Source organism: Ornithodoros turicata, chromosome 1 (genome assembly GCF_037126465.1).
Source record: "Ornithodoros turicata isolate Travis chromosome 1, ASM3712646v1, whole genome shotgun sequence".
Lineage (NCBI taxonomy): Eukaryota > Metazoa > Arthropoda > Arachnida > Ixodida > Argasidae > Ornithodoros > Ornithodoros turicata.
Window position 1 is genome coordinate 228,914,392 of NC_088201.1, and position 20,450 is coordinate 228,934,841.

Sequence of the window (20,450 nt, forward strand, 5' to 3'; positions counted from 1 at the left end):
TGTCCCGCACCAGTTCAGGAAACATTTTATTGATCATTGTCCGTGGTAACCTGGAAGAAAGAGAACCATTGTACCTTGATTTTGTTGCGAAGGGCAACCGCAAAACACTATGGAAAGTAATTAAGCCTCTGTATGCAATAAGGAAATAAGTCGACTAATTGCCTTTTGAGTATATTTGTTGCAGTGACATCTACATACCGGTATGTACCCGTCAAAGAAGATTTAGGACCGTATTACAATTTATCGACCCGCTACAGGAGGGGTAGAAACGTGGAATGCATGTATGTCAATGGGATGGACGGACACATCAGGCTCCTCTTCTACACACTTATACGAAAGGCGTACACTCTAAATCTTTTCACACCTTTAAAGGTGTAATAGCGTGCATGGCGCACGCCTTTGTAGGTGTAATGTCGGTGACATCATAGTGGAGCACGGTTTCGCACAAATTTTCTTTACTCGAGTGTTGTCTGTCCTCCAAAAATTCAGTCTTGCAACGTCTCAACATTGTTCAACAGTATTGTAGACACTTGCGCGTGCTCGATTATCGGTAGCGATGCATATATGCATTAGCTCGTACCTACGATATCCAAGACATAATGAAAGCGAGATTTGTACTGACACTTGATCTTTAGTAATGCTTTCCGAATTTTGTAAAATATCATCCTGGAGATGCAATGTTACGCAACCAGATTGAATGTGCATAGCGCACACCTTTAGAGGTGTGAAAAAGTTTACAGTGTAGCTTAAATTTTGCTACGTTGGTGCAATGAACCTAGATTTCCATCGAAAAACATGTTCTTCCTACCTCATCTGACCGCATCAGCAGTGCTTCAGAGCGTTGAATCGAAAAGAAAAAAAAGGAGCAGTAAGCCAATAAATCATATTATGCTGGACATCTAGGACACATCTCAAGATTGTGCTTGTTTAGCAGTACGATAAGCCCGATCCAGGCTGCTGCACTACACACAAGTGACTTCACCCCACCTGGCGTCACCATGGTTCAGCCACCAATGTACAACCTGTGAAAACTGTTTTCTTTTTTTTTTTTTTTCATCTTCTGCGCGATAACACTGTGCAAGCGGTGTTACATTGAAGAAGGCGATGTGTCATGCTCCTAGATTTTGTTCTTTTTGTGCCACGTCACACAGCAGAAAACGACGCTAACGGGACGTGCAGGAAGAGCAGACACATACATACATGTTACACATTTTGCATTTGCGCTATTCGGGAAAACCCTGCTGAAATTACGTTACCCATTATTCACTTGAAGTTTTCTCAGTTTGGGATTTTTCGATTTATCCCTTTATTCCATACAGAGATTAAATTAAGAGAGAATAGAGAGGTAGCAAGCGAGCTGGTGGTATAGATCCATAACTTTAAAAAAACCCGAGAAAAAACGACAACACAGACAAGGTCTCAAACACAGCTGAAAGTTCACTCAACAGCACAAACATATAAGGAGTTCAAGTGGGTGAGAAAGAAGGGTGAGGAGAAGGCAAGAACATCCCCAAAACCAACGGGAAGGTCAGGGAAGGCTTGATGACACAGTTCCCAGCAGTTCCCTCACACAGTTCCCTCGAATCTCTCGAATCCTTTCTTTAAAAAGAGCGTAAAAAGGCAAGAAAAAAACTTCTACTGGAGAGTGTTTTGCAGCAGAATATGATACATTTGTTTAATGAAAAAAAAAAGGATAGTTCAGTTTAGGGAGAAAGTATGCCCATATAGTTTACTTAACATATTGTTCATGGACAACAAGAAATACATAAATTCTCGAGTCCGAATTATTTCCATAGAATAGAGCTCAAGCAACAATCGAAAGCTAAACCATATTACTTTTAAACTTGTAATGTAACAGTTCCTGCCCGAACTGTTTCAGTCCGGAGCAATGTAAACAAAGGAACAAGAAAACACCCGTTGGTCAATGAGGCTTTCGGTGGACTCCGGAGGCGCCAATTTGAAAAAAGAAACGAACAAACGTGGTTGGTGGATTCATAAGATTCGATTCGCCGTTTTGCGCGAATCCCTGCCTAGCTCCCGTGGCTCAGTGGTTAGCGTGCTGGCCATGTCACGTCGAGACTGGGAGGTACCCGGGTTCGAATCCCGATGCCGGCTGTGCTGTCTGGGGTTTTCCTGGGTTTTCCTCAGACGCTTTCAGACATATGTCGGCACAGTTCCCTTATAAGTCGGCCCAGGACGCACATTCACCGAGGGCGTGAGTCGTGACATTGCCCACATACGTGAGGCCGACAACGGCAAGCCCTATCACCACCACCACCACCTGCCTAGGATTCGCGGATTCGGTTGGCACATCCTTAAAAAAAAAGAAGAAAAAACGCCTTTCTGCAGCCGGAAGTTTCCGGACTCCATCTCCAGGCCACTCCTCCAGTCTTGTAGCTGAGAAAAATTCGTCTGCTCTGGACACAGCGACATGCTACACTTATTCACTGCTATTCATGCGAGAGAGAAATTAACGCTTGTAAAATCGTATCTGTTCACCGATGGCATGGTTACGATGGTTCTTTTATCATCAGTGCCACTCGCCAACTTTTTTTTCGCGCACTGCTCACAATTTTTTTTGTCTTGGAGTAACCGGCAAACACATCACGGCAAAAGGTTTCGCCTCGAATCCATTCTGACGAAATAAATGTATCTTAAGAAATTCGCAGGCGCGGCAGAGTATAACAATTTGTCAGTGTTTTGATTATAAGCGTTTCTCAGTTTTATGTCGGATATTTTGTGCCACCTACGACTACTATCACAGCATTTGCGGTGAAATGCATTAGTGAAACTAGATCTGTCGTTCACAGGTATCCGGGCCTCTATCCAAATAAACAGCCCCTTATGAATTTTTTCTCTTTCACTCCCGACTCACGTGCTTACATCATCTCCTTGCTCCGTAATGTGTGCTAAAAATTGCCGTGTGCTAAAGCCGTAGATAAGTAGTATTTTTTTAGAGAGAATAAGTAGTATTTTTTGCGGCCCTGACGTTTGTGCCTTCCACGATTAACCAATCTTGAAAACAATGCAACGCACATCTTTTTCTCTATGATCACTTTATCAGCTGACTATCGTGAGCCCTAATTCGTGTTGCAGTGAAGAATGTCGTCAATAGTCCGCATAAAAATTAGTTTCGTGTTCTAGCGTCACTCGTAAAAAAAGCACGGCAATCACCGCGCGGTTTCCTAGGGAGGCAGCGCCTCTTGCGGAGGGCGCCGGAAACAGAGAAGTATAGACACGACGTACTAGATGATAACGACCATGTCATAATCGGCAACCCCTATGAGGAGCCCGTCCGCACAGTCCGCTAGGGGCGCTACTCATCGGCACGCGAGATCTGCATCACGATTGGACGATGGAAATTTGAATTCTGAACGCACAGAAGCGTACGTACGACTACTGTAGCAGACGACAGCAATCGCTCCTATGAAAACCAATGAAAATGCTAGAATGATGATGGTAATCAACCTCAGAATGAAACATCTTCCGTGGGATATCCACCGTTTGTACAGAAATACTAACGTGAGCTGAAGTACAAAGCATTGTAGAAGTTGAGGAAGCAATAACTGGGACGTTTAACACAGCCACCTCTGGCTTCCAAATGTTCCGAATGCGGCGCTGGGAAGGGGTGCCATGACATGGTCGTTATAATCTCCCAGTAAACCAAATATGTCCCACCCAAGGATATCCTGGGGAAGAACTGAATTTGACATTTGGATAATCCCAGGGATGTTCGTGAACGTCCCGTGCGACGTCCGTGCGACGTCCCAGGAACATACTTTGTTCCTAATTTTGCAGTCCACGGGACGTTCCCTGAATGTGTGTGTTGGATATCTGGACGTGAATGGGACGTTTACCGTTTCATATCAAATTAGCTTGTTTACTGAGCCATTACGCATTATTATTCAGCTTTTGTTATTTGTCCACGTTTTAGAAAGAAAGAAAATTATTCTCGCTTTGCTTACGTCATTCCAATAATCATCAAGTGTTCCAGATATGTGCGCAAAATATGACGCGCTGGGGCAGTTCTTTTTACATCGTGCAGATGTCCCTGGGAGATACTGTGTCCGACAATTTTCTGGGAGAGGTAAGTTACACAGTAACGTTAACACAGTAACGTAACGTTACTGTGGGAGAATTGTGGAACTCCAGGTAACGTTTGGTGGACCTCTTGTACATGTGTGACGTGCGCGACTTTTCTGGGACGTCCCTAGGATATTTCTCGTTTACTGGGCTAGTAGGTACAGACGGCTTTATTCTCGGCTGCTTTTAACCGACATTCTCAAATACAGGAGGCTATGTCAGAAGGGAACGGGGGAAACGTACGCTGCAGACGGAGCTCGAACCGCTCGGACCTCCGCCGTGTCGATGACCAATCCCGGCTGAGGTCACTCGGCGATCCCTCCCCTAAGTGCATGCAGGTGCTTCGTCACATTGGGACGCGCGTTCTCTCCGCTTGTCACGTGGCCTCCGCAGAAAAGGAGAGAGAGCTTCGCGCGAGCGTGAGTATCAAACGTCTGAAGTGGGCGCAATGTACTCGCTAAGACAGTATTTATTGCGTCAAAACATAATACGACGGGGACATATTTGAACGCGGTCAAAGAGAGAATTTTTTTCTTTTCCTCCCCACTTTCCATGCTCCTTTATTATTGGGAATGGAAGTAGAAAAATGCGACGAATACTCACTTGTTCCGGCTACCGACACAACCAGGCTCGTCGACCGTAGCACAAATCTGCTGTTGTCGTCGGCATATTCCGGGAAAAAAAGGAAACGCTCATTTATTATTGCAGACGAGGCACACCACACGCGAGCGATAAAGTTTCAAAAACATCCTCTGGAGAGTCAAAGGCATAGCAGTGCGAGGAAATCATGCTATGTTGCGAAACTTGGACAACTAATAAATACCCTGCACACCAGCTGTCTTCAATCATCATTGAAATCAATGTACATTGAATATGCGTGTAGCACAGCACAGCGTGTAACACGTTATATGTTTAGATCAAGCAGGCACCAAAACGGGACAACAACGAGACGTGAAACATCACACCCCACGTGGACGCATCCCAAGCAGCACAACGTACTGAAAGTCGAGTGCAATAGGGGTGGACGGGTAGGTGGAAAGCCTTGAACAGACTCGTGAAACTAAAGAACATTGATAAGACACATACCGTCCACCCCTGTTGCACACGACTTTCAGTACACCGTGCTGCTTGGGGTAGTTTTGCTTGAAGAGACACCTACAGACGCATTTTATCGCCATCAGACGGCAAGCAAGATCCGGGAAGCATTCGTTATTGCGGTATTCGGCACAGGCGTCATCATCCCCCTCCATTCTGCTGACAACTGGAGAGATACACTATCTTCGTTGTCGTCCCCCCGCACAACAAATTCTAGAATGCTGATCAAATATGATTCTTGCACTTACGCACGGGTTCACCAACGCTGACTAACGTTGAACGGCTATCAGGGGTTGCTGAAACTAAACTTGAAATTGACACTCATCAGTTCTTATAAACGTTAGTCGGTAATGCGACGAATGCTTCGGTGACCTCTAAGGGGAACATTGGACCAATGCCCCCTCAGAGGTTGGCGCATTACACGCATGGTGGCGCTAAGCGCGTATTCATTTCAATGTCGTGGAGAAAAGAAACAGGAGTATGGACGTTAATGGACCTGCCGATGCCTTAAGCTCCGTCCACTTTTTGAGCCCTCTCGGCAATCTTGAAGCCCAAATACAGCTCTTTTCACATCCCTGGCTATCCAAGCTATCTTTCGCCTGTATTCACTGGATGCCGCCGCTTTCGGTAAACTGGATTGAATAGGATTGAAATAGATATTTCTAGCAACCTGCCAGTAAAATGAATTTTGCTAAAACTTTTATCACTGTCATCTGGATGGAAGGAGGCACGCCGGGAAGACGCCGAATGGCACAATCGCTCGCCAGCGAAACTGCTGACACAATCGCTCTTTGTTACAGAGACGATTCCTGTCATGATCTCTTAATTGTATAATTGTATTACTGTATGTTATTCATTTGTGATTTTCTTGTGATCGCGATTCCTGCTATCCGAACAACGACGACGAAGAAGGATGCTCTTTCGTCTTAATGATCGGCACTGCAGCACAATTGAAATGTGATTTCCAATAGAATGACAACATAATATACATTTGTAGAAGGAAATAAAAGTAATTTTAAACAAAAAGTCATAAAATTCCCGCATCGCCGTTCCAAGCGACGCCGTGATTTTACAGAAATTTTGGTGTCGTAGCGGATCCGACAGCAAAAAAAAAAAAAAAAAATCGATAGCAAGCCCTCAAGTTTGATCGATACGTCGAACCTGTTTTTTAGGGTTTAGGCAATGAAAGAACGACGGGGTCTAATGAAGCAGCTAAAACCAGACCCTCTCAGGCGACGCGTATCTCTTCCCTAGAAGACGCAGACCATGATGGTTCCCAAATCTTTACTGTACTCTCTAATCTTCTCTAAGAAAACGGATACGTGTGGTTTCTACAGTGGTGAGAAAATGAAAGCCCCGTCGAAGCTCGTGTTGTTGCGTGTGTTATTGCGCGTTTTTTTTTTCTTTTTTTTTCTTTTTACAAGGGCGTTGTGCATTGGTAGCAGCTCATTTCAGCTGCCATCTGTGTGTGGATATACAGCTTGTTTACTCTAACGTGTCCAGAAATTATACTTAAAGCCAGCGATAAAAGAAAACGAAGTGGTACTTTTTTTCTGCTCCTCGAGTAAGAAGCAGGTACTGGTTCACTAGTAGCACCTGTTTCTTAGTCAAGTAGCTGAAAAGTAGCGCTTGTTTCTCTTTTATCGCCCGCTTTAAATAAAATTCCTGGACACGTTAGAGCAAACACCCTGTATATAATCTCTCGTATTGCATCCGATAAGATAGATCGGGCTTGTATGGCACGTTTTGTAACGCACAATAAAACATTTTATTTCGCACAACCATATTAACGGCAACGCACATTTTGAACCTGTAGATAACCTGTTTTCACCTAGAGAAGCCCAGTTCACCGAGGGAATGCTGCTTACAAAGCCGAGCTGCAATATATCGTACTCAGGGGCCACCTAGGACTGTATCGTACGGATCGTGTCTCCCGATGAGATTGATGAAAGTGTCATCGTGGGAGAATTTTATTTCGTACTGCCGCATCTTGATGCCATCTGGCGCTACGTCCACACTACAACACTGAGCGTGCGACAGCCGCAAATGCCGGACAACTTGTCACGTCCACACAGCAACCCGCGAGAGCCGGGAAATACGCGATGGCGCCGAGTAACGCGACGCGAGAGTGTTGAAATTGCTTCTACTTTTGCCTGGGGCGCCGGGAAAGTCGCAAGTCTGAACCAATCAGCGCGCTCCATGAGCGATAACGCTGAGAAGGCAGAGCAGCGGCGTGGGCATCAAACATGGCAGATGCGTATGCCTGGTCTACGAAAGTATAATTAAAGGGACACAAAACAGGTCGACGAACATTCTCCAATTATTATGCCCAATGAAAGAATGTAGCTCACGATATCCAAATATGAAATGCTTTTGCTTCCAGCGAGTGTCTTTCACACGAAACAATGCCATTCAAAGCGCATAATCCGCGTGAGCCTCTCCTTATCCTTGGAGCCGGGTCACGTCACTATATTCCAGCGTATAGCAACACCGAATTCTAGGCGCTGGAGGTGGGGGAGATTTCGCTCTCCTAGCCAATGACGGACCCCACTGAGACAAGCTGCAGCTCGCGAGGGAACCGGTTACGGGAACATCGCGGTGACCTCGCGGAGCAATACAGCACAGAGAACATAGTGCGCATGAAAAAATATATTATTAAGGGTTTTTGGTACAGTTTGAACTGGCTACCTTGGATTGGGCAAGTGGGAATACGTTTAGAGTTGACCTCACTTCTCGATATTACAAAAAAAAAAAATAATGGATAAGCGTCCCGTATTCTAAATGGCTGAAGATGCACGACGTCAAAATGACGTGTCGCTATTGTCGCCAGGACATCGCAGGGCGGGGCATGAGGGCGAAAGAGTGCAGTGAATATTCATTCGGTTTGGAGCCATTATTTACTTTTTTGCGACAACATTTTTTCGAAAACGTTCACCGTCGGCAACATATCACAATGTATTTAAAAAAAGTGCGCCTCGTATACCTGTTTATTGCCCCTTTAAGGCTCTACAGCAGCGCTAAACGTTGTACCACAGCAAGCGAAAGGCAAACAGAAACGTAAATATGAAGACCGGCTCACGGTAGAGTCACTAAATGAGCTTCGCTTCAGAGTATCGACACTCAGTTGCAATAGCGAGCATTCGCATTCTTGTTTCCGCGGCTTGGTAGCCACACGCACGCGCACTTCAGAGTACACTCTAGCGCACGATGCCATCGACCGTGCGCGGGTAGAATGTTCCTTTCTCTTTAAAGGGACTATGAAACGATTTTTTTCTTCGTTTCGTTCGAAAGAAGACATTTTTCTGAGTCTAGAACCGAAATTTTACTTTCGTCGCGCGAGCGGATTTCTCGGGAGCGAATTTAAACGGAGCGGCGAAGGGAGGACAGCTGGCGCCGCGCCGTGACGAGCTGCCGAGCGGAGACACAACGGGTAACTTGACGCGACCACGGCCGGCTCAGCAACACGTCATCGTGACGTGCAGCCGAGCCGAGGAATCCCGCCAGGAGCATGCGCCGTAGGATCCCGCGTATGCGTTCATCGGGAGTGGAAATCTCCATGACAGCAGCTTTCGCGCGATCGGCAGATTTCGGCAGTGGCGGCAGCCATAGCGCGAGCTCGCGGCATTACTTGCCATTGTGCAACACCGGTGACGTAACGGGGAACCGAAGAGCGGTCCGTACAGTTACACCAGGCTCCAACAGCTCCCCATAGAGCCCATAGTTTGAGATAATTCACACAACACTGGGCACACGACCAATGAAATTGCAACGTGGTGGATATTATGCACAACCAGTCGGCCAATCAGGAGCCCCCATGTCTGGCTGGCTTTTCGGTCGGTCCTGGCTACCATCGACTTCTACTGGATTTCAAGCCTGCCGCCGTTACTCGGTATTCAAAATAACTAAAGCGATTTTGGGGTAAAATAAAGATTTATTTGATACAAAGCACTAATTCAAAGATCTGATACATAGGTGTCCTGTGCGTACAAAGCCCACTGCGTTGCTGACACACTGGGACAAAGTTCGAACATGAAGCAGAACGAACACACCGTTCAACTCCTAATACCGAGAGCCACTCTCATGAGTGCGTACCATTTCATGATGAGCATCTTCTTTCGCTGCCTGAGGTGCATCCATTATAGCGAAGCGAAAAGCGCTTCTGTGGCACGTAACCTGTGTTTGTTGACAGTCCTCGAAATCCAACGGCGCCCGAACTTTTTCTTCACGCTCCAACTCATGAAGCATTCCGGTACCGCAGTTGACAAATTGTTCGTGGGATAATAGTTGTGTCCAGGAACAGCACAGCACGCGTAGACTCACAATAACGCACGAATAAATCAGCGAACATATTTCTGCAAACTGTTCTGTCGATTGACACCCGAACACAGGAGGACGACATGCCGGCCATGCTATTTCGAAACTATGCTGAAACGGCCACGGCCGAGACGCTGTACGCACATGCGCGCGTACAAAATGCGATTTCAAAACGTTCTCGACCAATCGGAGCGCGCGCACAGTCTAGGCCAATGGGCTTGCAACATGGTGTATGGGCGCAGTGGTACATACTCTACAGCCGCGTCCGCGGGTACCTGAGGAGGACTGGTTACACCATCGGCAGGGAAATATGCGCGGGAGAGGAGGAACGCGGAAGAGACGTTTCCAGCGCGCGCTCCTCGCAGAGTGGAGCGATTTCGTCCGGAAAAATTTGTGGCATATTAGTTTCTCTGCGGGAAGAACAGTTTCCATCGAAAAAAAGTATGGGGGTTCGGGAAATTTCATGGTCCCTTTAAAGCAGCTCGTCAAGGCCGACGACCTTGGGCTCACCTTGACATCCTTGGGACGCTCTGGTGGACAATACATAGATTATCGCACAACAATCATTGCACGCTTCTCTATCCCACAAGGAGCATTAGGTTAGCCTTGTGCGATCCTCAACTGGGGAAGGTACCAGTGTGGTGTGGAAACAAGATGGCGCTCCAGCTCTCCCTTGGACCTCAGTGTCGATAATCTGAAGTGAAGCTTATTTAGTGACTCTACCTCACAGCAGATGCTGAGAGAAGACAAGGAAGTAAAGTTTGTCGCTGTGTGGAGACATCTGTAGAAGCATCCCGACTGCTGCTCGCAGTGGGCATCGCTTTACAGGACGCTGTGTAAAGTACAATAAATATATGTTTTGCAGCCGTTATGTTCATTTTTCAGAACGACATTATACGTATTACACGTGCGGACTTTGTGTGCAGATCGAATAGTTATACGGAGCAGACTCTGAAGCGGAGGACGATAGTGCTGGTTTCCCGGCGTTCGGAGCACAGTGTTAGACGAAAGGGTCGCGAAAGGCGTAAGAGCCGTGAATGGATTTTCCGCATTCGCGGCTCTCGATGATGTAGTGTGGACGTAGTGCGGACATTTTATAGGTAGGGTTTTCAGCTCTTTGCCACCCGGATGTAAGGTCACCTCTTATGCAAAAAAAAAAAAAAACTGTTGACGGTCGATAAAAACTCTGTTGACAAACGTCAATAAGAGTACAAAGAAACACGGTAGGTTGCCTATAAAACTTCCATTGACTTCCTATTCCAACTTGGCCACCATGTATGTATTGAGAAGTGTCAATAGACATTATGCAATAGAGACTTCATACAAAGATGGAAAAAGCGGTTTAGGCAGCTGCCATTCGCTACACCCTGGCATGGTTTAGTTTATGTGTGTGTGATGATGCAAGACACGTAAGCTACAGGTATATAGCGACTCTTAGTTTGCTTTATGGCACGTTCCACGATTCGCCAGGTTGGTTGGATTTGCCAGGTGTTCCAGGAGGCGCTCAGTTTCAGAACATACCCTCTCCGACGAACGGGATGTCCGCGGGAGCAACACATTTCTCCACTGTTTTGATCATCGGACATCACATTTCCTTTTCTGTTTTTCTACGTCTGTTTCCGGCGCTTCCTGTATCGAACAATGAGCACGGCAGCGAAAAAACGAAACAGGGAAATATAGAGACAACCAAGAAGTCCAAAATGCTCACTGCGAAAGGTTAAGAAAATTCTTTTCCAGGACCACTAGTACAAGCAGTACTGCTCCGCGACTTCGAAAGACTGGCATTCCCTTCCTATTAGAAAACAGGTACTATATAATGTTTTTCCCGGAAGCTTCTGCAAATTCGAGAGTCCTGCTCGCCTATGACTCATAAAGAAGGGTGAGCTGTCTATGTCTAATTCGATTACGCACAACAACAACAGCGTCAAGCGAGGAATTGTTAGGAGTATTAACTCTCAATCAGCGTAACGTCTGTGTTTCTTAGACTGTGGCACGTACCGGTACGTGCCACGGGAATACTGAATGACATTTGTCAGAAGCAAAGGGCGATCCAATGTAAGATTTCCCTCCCCCAAAAATGATGACTGCCTATGTTACTTGCGACAGAAATGCGCGACTGTAACACTGCTTAAGTTTGGCTTTCGACGGACCCAGTGGCGTATCTAGAGCTACCTGCGCCCATGGCAACATGGTTAACATGATGTCCTTGGGGATGCGTTTTCGTGTGGTCCGCACTAGGTTTCACAATACAACCTCTCTAATGGCGGGTGCTTTAGATCACTTATGAACGTACCAGGTTGAGTGCCCGACCTGGCACATTCACACCCGACCACGTAATGGCGCCCCTGTTCACCTGGCGCCCATGGCACCTGTCCACACCTGCCACAGCCTAGATACGGCACTGGATGGACCTACTCAATATCTCAAACGAAATGCCGTAAGAAACACAGACGCTAGGTTGATTGAAGGTTAATACTCCCAACAATTTCTCGCTTGAATGTTGTTTGTGTGCGTAATCGAATTATACTTACACAGGTCACCCTTCTCTTCGAGTCAGAGACGAGCACGGCGGATGCGGAAAACTCGCGTGACGCTTCGGGGTAGCTTCGCCGATGATCCTTCTGGTTACCGTGGTACAGGGAGCATGCCAATGAAGACTACCGAGGGATGCTCACATGTTATCGGTGGTGGGTAGGTACTTTGAACTACCCAGATCCCAGAACAAGAGGGCTCACACATTCCCTCCCTCTCCTGTGCCACCGTCATCTCTCCCCTCCCTCTTTCACCCTCCCCTGCACTCTTAAAAATGAACTTCACCACATAGCACGCTCCTAGCCAACCACCATCCCGAATGACAACGTTCTCGCCCTAGATTTGCTGAAAACGGGAGGAGGAGCCTATTTTGTGTCCATTATGCACGGCACAAAATAGGCTCCTCCTCCCGTTTTCAACAAATCAGGGGCGAGAACGTTGTCATTCGGGATGGTGGTTGGCTAGGAGCGTGCTATGTGGTGAAGTTCATTTTTAAGAGTGTGGGTGCACCGAGCCGCCACTCCGGAGCAGGCTGACAGCGCCTTGCCCCCTACATCACTCCGCCTCGCGTGGCAAATAATACCTAGTACCTGTTTTCTCTTAGGAAGGACAGTACTGGGAAGAATTTTCATAATCTTTCCAAATGACCTTTTCGAACATGTTGGTTCTCTCTTTATGACTCTCACTATATTTTTTCTCTGTTTGGTTTTTAAGCTTCCGTAAATCATGTGCGCTCATTTGTGCATTATGGCAAGTGCAGGAAACGAACAAAGAGGAGCACAAAAGCAAATGTGTGGTGGACGAGGTTCAAAAGGATGGCGAAATGGCTTACTCCCACGGACCCCCGTTCACCGTGGAGGGCACGTGCTGAAAGTAATCTGAGGCTACGCTGCATTGTGGAACGTGCAATAAAACAAAGTAAGAATAACTATACAGCTGTAGCTTTTGTGTTTTGCATCACACACACAAGATAAATCATGCCAGGATCTAGCGAATGGCAGCTGCCAATCGCGCTTTTTGGTAGTTTTGTATGGAGTCTCTATTGCATAATGTCTATTGACATTTCTCAATACATACACTGCGGCTAATTTGGAATAGGGTGTCAATAGAATTTGTATGGCCCATATATATACAATAGTACATACAGGAGATCAATATGAAGGGCATCAACGTTCTATTTACAGAAGTCAATAAACTGATAAATGCAATAGGATATCAATATAATACATAGACTTAAAATAAAGAGTCAATACGGAGGCAATGATCATTTTTGTAAGGGACGGCATGACGTCACGCACGTCATGGCTCCGCCCGCTTGGCCGGAATCAAAAGGGGATCCTCTGCAGCACGGGGAAATTTCAACGATGTACCTTCGCTTCGAAATGTCAATACAAAAAGAACAGGGGGATTTCAAGACAGATCTCTTGTTTTTAACTATCTTGTCAACGCCGTGTAAAAGTGATTGCGCACTTGCATTGTTGTGGTGATTGTTTGCGCGAGTTACGTTGACCTGTCCAGGTTCATTGCAGAAAACGCTTGCTCGCAGACGTATGATGGTGCAGTTTTCTGACCAGTTTCACCAGTATCAGTTGACCAGTTTCAGAAGTATGTTTGGCGACGTATAGCCACGAATCATTTATTATTGGACGTACGTTGTACGAGCACGGACAGTGTTTGTTCGCGTGACGCAAAATGACGCGCTTTGAAACAGACTCCTCCCAAGGGCTACACTCTTTCCGTAAACGGCTCTAATTCGACTTCCGTTGTCTTCAATGACCATTGAAAGCTGTCCGTGCTTTTAAGCTTCTCGGGGGGATCAGCGTACAGTACAATGGTCATGTACAGGGTGAATTTAGCAAATACTACACATTTCGATCGATTCGTTAAACTATAAGATAACGTGTCCGCCGCTTCAAACTTTGCAGACTGATAGTTATAGCCCTGTCACACGGGCAGTCTTCAATTAACATTGAAACCAATCGTCATTGAAACTGCGTGTAGCGCCATCTAGCGTGTAACGTGTCAACCTGTCGGGGAATATTGAATCTAATACCCTTTGGGAAGTGACGCGTTACACGCTGGGTGTCACTACGCGCATTTTCAATGACCATTGAAGACTGCCCGTGTGGCAGGGATATAAATCGTCTCAAGTTTCAACCGTATTTTTTTTTTCCAAATGCTATCACTTTGTAGAAAAAAAAAGTTAGAAGCAAAGCAAAGTTTCACCCTATGCATTTCCTATGGCCTATATCGCCTCCAACCCTCGATTTTTTTTTCTCCTCTGTCTGCTTCTCGTTCACATCACCACGTATAGGTGGCGCTGGCTCGAAACCCTACATCTGGTCCATCTGGTTGTTGGTTGTTCCACAGGTTCTGGTTTTGCTTCGTCTGCAGGAAGCGCCACCTATACGTGGTGATGTGAACGTGAAGCAGACACAGGAAAAAAATGGAGGTTTGGGGGCGGCATAGGCCATAGGAAATGCATTGGGTGAGAATTTGCTTTGCTCATAACATTTTTTCAAGGAAGTGATAGCATTTGAAAAAAAAAAGATTAAAACTTGGGGCGAATGACTATGCGTCTGCAAAGTTTGAAGCGCTAGAAACATCGTTTTCTATTTTTTTACGACGGAATCAAAATGTGTAACCTTTGCTAAATTCACCCTGTACTTCGCTGCAAAGAGATTTTTTGGGTGCTCTTACCGGGATCAGCGCTCCTCCCACGACGTGTGATGAAACCGAGAACACGTCTGAATTTGGGGGAGCTAAATATACGTCGCAGGGATGGACGCCTGGCACTGCGATCATACCGGAGCCCAGAAACAGCTTCACCGCCCACTGCAACAAAAGTCGTGAATGTGAACCTAATTAGTAACCACATCTGAGACATGTATACGTGTGGATATTTACAGGCAACGAGGACGAGCAGGAGAAAAACCAAGGTGAGCTTCATGGTTGATTGATGCGCCTCACAGTGCCCAAAAAGCTACAGGAGAAAAAAAAAAGGAAATAAATCATCGTTAACTTGAACACATTCCCATAGCAATCTCCTTTGTATTTTTTTAAACATAACTGCGGTTATATAGGCATGATAGTACAGTGCTGCACAAAAGTTTACCAAACACGCACCTTGGGCAATCCTTCCTTATACCGTGTATTCACACAAACGACATTCTCCAGAATACTACAGCGGAAGATGCGAGAAACGCCATAGGTTTCTGCTGTCGCGTGAGCGCGAGCGCTCAACGCCGTGTATTCACGCACACCGCTCACCGTGGGGAATGCCCCGCGAAACAGCCACAAGATATTCCGTAGCAGACGACAGGAAGACACGCTGACGATATCTGCAAAGCGTCGTCTGCTGAGTGTCGTCTGCTAAGCGCGCAGTCCGCCACTCTCGATATTCCGGCACCGTGTGAATGCTCAACATAACTCGGGACGTAACTTGGGCTCTGTGTGCAGTGTTTTCGCTTTCTTTTCCACTAGAACCTTCCGTGAGGATAGCTCTCGTGTGAATACACGCTAGCAGCGAATGGGACCGCACAGACTTACAGACATGTGACTAGGTAACCCAGACACCTGTTTGCAAGTCCGTGCTAGCGTGTCACTCTGAGAGAGGAATGCGCCGGAGCATATTCCGTAGTCTTTCGTACAGCACTGTACAATAGAGCTTTCCGAACAGAGAACTAGAACTAGCTAACAGCGAGTTTATAGTCAGTCTCAACTTCAGTCCTACAATTGGGGCTGCCCACTCATCCCTGGAAGGGCCCTGCGATTGGTTACCAGCCTTTGCACGACGCCCCCGCTTCGCGATATAGTGCCTGCTCTCTCCCCAGTCCCCAAACTGTAAACTGAAAAACACCCTTATGGGTGTAAATGGCTCGTCCTATAACTCACACCACTTTTTACACCGTATGGTCTGGAACACCCTTTTATGAGGGTGTATTCTGTGTAAAACACCATTTGAAAGGGTGCTTTTCCTTGGAAATTTTTTGCACCCTTTAAACACCCTTTTAGGAGGGTGCCTAAAAGGGTGTTTAAAGGGTGCATAAGTAGGCTTTTCCAAGGAAAAGCACCCTTTCAAAGGGTGTTTTACACAGAATACACCCTCTTAAAAGGGTGTTCCAGACCATACGGTGTAAAAAGCGGTGTGAGTTATAAGCAAGCCATTTACACCCATAAGGGTGTTTTTCAATTTACAGTGCACTTTGCCGCGTCGCACTGCATTCGCGCGCGCGGAGCGATTCTTATGTAGGGGCGGGGTCAACTGTATGACTTATGTTGTCACTTACTATAGTACACCAGAAAACCCCATCAAAACGATACGAAAGAGGAATTTATCAGATCATAGCAAGGCGACGCCCTCGCTTCAAAGAAACAAGGCGATTGGATTATCATTAGGTCCCAGAATGAAATGTACCTTTTTTTCATCGTACATGACGTCATCTTTGGCGGCTCAACGCCGGCAGAAAGACGTTACCACGCGTCAAAACTGGCTTCCTTCCTGAGGAATACCAAGCTGATATATCGTCTCTAAGAACGCATCACAAGTGGCCCTTTCGCCGAGTACTCTTCAACACCTTAGTCAAGCATCCCCACAGTGATTTTTATTTTCATTTTCATTTTCTGGTGTTATACCGCTCATCGCTGCTCATCGCTCAACCCCTGATTGGACTTCACTGCAAATCCGAATCTACAGTCCTGTCTTTCCCGTTTGCTTTTTTGTTTTTTTTACGGGCCTGCGTTAGTCGTGACGTCGCCCGCCTTGCGAGGCCGACTACGGCAAGCAGTTACACCATCACCACCACCACCTTTTTTTCATTTTTAGATACCGTAACATCCTTTTTTAAGAGGTGCAAGTGCGAGTGCGCCATTCACGCTCATGCTGAATGTTGCATTTTGCTTTTCGTTTCTGCGTGTTTGAGCCTTTTCTTCCTTTTTTTTTTCGTTTGGTTTCCTTCAGTACCTTGATTTGCTGGAAGAGGTTCATATATATTTTATGAAACTACTTGGCCTTTCTTTGCCTTTCAACATCTTCGACGACTGAGAACTAAAGGAATGGTTCTCCACTATAGCGTGGTTGTTCTAGACCGCCTCAAGCATTCGTGCGCCAGAAGTCAGAGCTTCCACGGTACCTTGGCCTTTAAACGAGTAAGTTTTCCTGGGTGGACTGTTCCGAAACACCAACAAAGCCAAAGCGCGTACTAGATTAACGTGCCTATCGTTGCATTTCATTCCATATTTTGGTGTTTTTGTGGACCTCAACGCCTGCCTAGTTGCATTATTTTTACTGCCTAAATTCCCGGGCCCTACTCATCATGTTTCCCGAACAAGTATATTTGAACTACTTCACTTGTGACTCTCCCCACTGCGGTAACTGTGGTGCTGTTGGAGATATAGAGCACATTCTTCTCCATTGCCCGCAGTACCAACCTCCCCGAACGGTACCCTCCAGATCCCTTAACGTGCTAGACTCTCGCACCCTCTCGCTCACAAAATTGCTTGGTACCTGGCCACATCCAGCCTCCCACGCTCAGCCCTCAAGGCTCTCTTCGCCTTCCTGGATACCATAGGACTTCGATCCTTATTGCGATGGGGCTCATTATTTCCATAACAAACAAGTTTATTTGCGACCTTGGAGAATGGGGAGTTTCATCGCCACAGGCGATACTCTACCCCATTGCTGGATGGAATGGGGGGAATAAAATAATGAGCCCCTTCACAATAACGATCGAAGCCCGATGGTGTCCAGAAATGTCAGAAGAGCTTTGAGCGCAGAGCGTTGCTGGGCTGGATTGGGCCAGGGACCAAGCAATTTCGATAGGGAGAAAGGGCGAGAGTCCAGCTGACGAAGAGACTCGGAGAGTGTGGTTCGGGAAGGTTCGTAGTGAGGGCAATGAAGAAGAATATGCTTCATATCCTCAAGAGCACCACAGTGGGAGAGTCAAGTTGTCTCAAGCGGTAACGCCACTGAGCTGTAAAGGCCACATCGAGGCGCATTCGATGGATTAATGCAGCATCTTGACGAGAGGTGTTTCGTGGCATGCTGAAAAGCGAGCGTGGGATCAACTCTGTATTCACTATTTATTCCATATTCTATTATTTCCATAGATTGAGAAGTTACCGGTCAAAAAGAACTCGTAACAAGTTAGGTTACCGTGTGCAAAACGTAACTTATTAACAAATTAATTAATGTTTCATAATAATAATAATAATAATAAATTAACAACGAAGTTCTTCAGCCTGAAATGTAACTCGCAATTATTGAGTTACTTAAAAAATGAACGAGTTACTTCTAAGTTACTTCGGACACAAAATAGCATTACGCAGGTGCAGCGCGCGTGAGCAGTTGAGTTAGACCTTGAGTTGCCTGCGGAGGAGTGCAACACGTTTAGATCGTTTTCGTTTATGTCCAACAATAGACCTCTCCCTGTTTCTAAACAAATGACGTCGTAGTGTTCAACAGCGCCGCAAATTTGGTAGAATTGAACTACGCTCGAAGCTACAGAGGTGAGGAAGGTCGCGCCCGAAAGCCACGGTCTTGAGGGGATTACGATATGGTCCCTTAAAGGGACGCGACCCTCGGTCCTACTTTTCTTTGAATGGGAGGCAGCGAACAAGTGCACGTTCGTGAAACCCAGCCCTCTCCTTCCGATTTGTTTCGGTTTCAGTCTGTCTACCAATGTCATGATGACGTTTCTCTGGTAGAAGTCTATTCGAACGCTTTGCATCTTACTCCCTGTGGGCGCGCAATGGTTCAGGGTCATTTCAATGGAAGCGATTCTTACTTCCTGAATAAAATACTGTCACTGATTGAATATCACGTTTTATGGCAAAAAACAAAATGCCACGAAGGAACCGGAGAAAAAGCAAGAAAATATGTGGACGTGAGTGAAAAGCGAGTTAAAAGTAACTTGGAACATAAGTTACTTTGGCAAAGTTACCTGAAAAAGGAACGAGTTAATCTGAAAGTTACGACGGCGCAAAAATACCGGGTTAAGTTACAAGTTACCAAAAAAAGGAACTTAGTTAGAGTAACGAGTTACTTGTAACGAGTTACCTCGCACTCTGATTATTTCATTCCCGGCATCACCACCAGCAATGGGTTAGAGTATCGCCGCTGGCGATGAAACTCCCCAGTCACCATCTCGTAATAAAGTTGGCTTTTTTTAAATCTTCGGTTGTACTAAAACTCACATACAGGGTGTATGCTATAAAAGGTCAGTGACATTTTCGCGCGTGACACTATATCTATTTGAGAGACGGACTTGTGCTGCCATACAGTGAATCACTTATGCCAGAGAAACCTAAGAAAAAATTGTGGTTACCATTCACTGCGTAATAAAGTAAACACGGCCACGGAAACTTTCGTCTTCATGTGTTTCCTATGCGCAATACCGATGGATGGAGGTGAAAGTTTGCATGGTCATATTTATTTTGTTACACAATGCTAGGTAACCACAATCGTTTCGTAGGTTCCTCTAGCATAAATGATTCACTTTGAGGCAGAGAAAGTCTTTTCGTGATAGAGGTATAGCGTCAAGCAGGTATCACTTTTTGCACGAAAATGTGACTGACCTTTTATAGCATACACCCTGTATAACGAACTCAATGGGGAGCAAATGACACTCACATTTCGCTGACAGCTGCGGCGGACGACTGATTCCGTGCGGACGCTTCTGTGGTTGATAAACCCCCGCGACAGGAAGCTTGCATCCGCTGCTTCTGCCGTTAGTTCGCTTATATACAAGAAGATTTGGGCAGGCGTGGAAGAGTTACCTGCAAAGCGTGATAAATGAAACAAAGATCGAGTGGGGACGGCTCGGCAAGGCATAACGAGGGTGGCCCATGGCCTGTACGCTGTTACAACTGATGGTGGTGGTGGTGGTGGTGATAGGGTTTGCCGTTGTCGGCCTCACGTATGTGGGCAACGTCACGACTCACGCCCTGGGGGAATGTGCGTCCTGGGCCGACTTCTAAGGGAACTGTGCCGACATATGTCTGTTACAACTGAACTTCACCATATAGCATGCTCCTAGCCAACCATCATTCCGAATGATATCCTTCTGTGTCGTTATTTGCTGAAAATGGGAGGAGGCGCCTATCTGGGGCACATTATTCATGTTCCAGATAGGCTGCCCTCCCTGTTTTTGACCGAATCATTTTTTCCCCCTTTTTTTGCTATAGTCGTGACGACGCCCACTTCTGTGTGGCCAACAACAGGGAGCCGATCCTGCCATTACCCCCCTCTCTCTCTATTTTAACATGGTACCCCTCCCACACGGGAAGATTTAGCGTCATTTTCGTGTGGTGCACTCCAACCAGCGAATGTCACTTTCACTACGTGCACTCTTAAAAATGAATTTCACCTCATAGCACGCTCCTAACCAACCATCGCCTCGAATGATATCGTTATCAGCTCTGATTTG

General features: G+C 46.3%; 1 long non-coding RNA gene across 3 annotated transcripts; it reads right to left on the reverse strand.

Moving 5' to 3' along the window:
* Positions 1-19,757, reverse strand: LOC135379073 (uncharacterized). Of its 3 annotated transcripts, XR_010418697.1 has the most exons (6): positions 19,655-19,757; positions 14,932-15,007; positions 14,725-14,859; positions 4,687-4,736; positions 809-831; positions 1-50 (listed from the first exon to the last, which is right to left on the reverse strand). It is a non-coding gene; the product is annotated as an uncharacterized LOC135379073 (long non-coding RNA). The 3 variants fall into 3 exon arrangements; XR_010418696.1 differs by lacking the exon at positions 809-831 and having other exon boundaries at positions 19,655-19,756; XR_010418698.1 differs by lacking the exons at positions 809-831; positions 19,655-19,757 and adding an exon at positions 15,151-15,226.
* Positions 19,758-20,450: the final 693 nt, after the last annotated feature.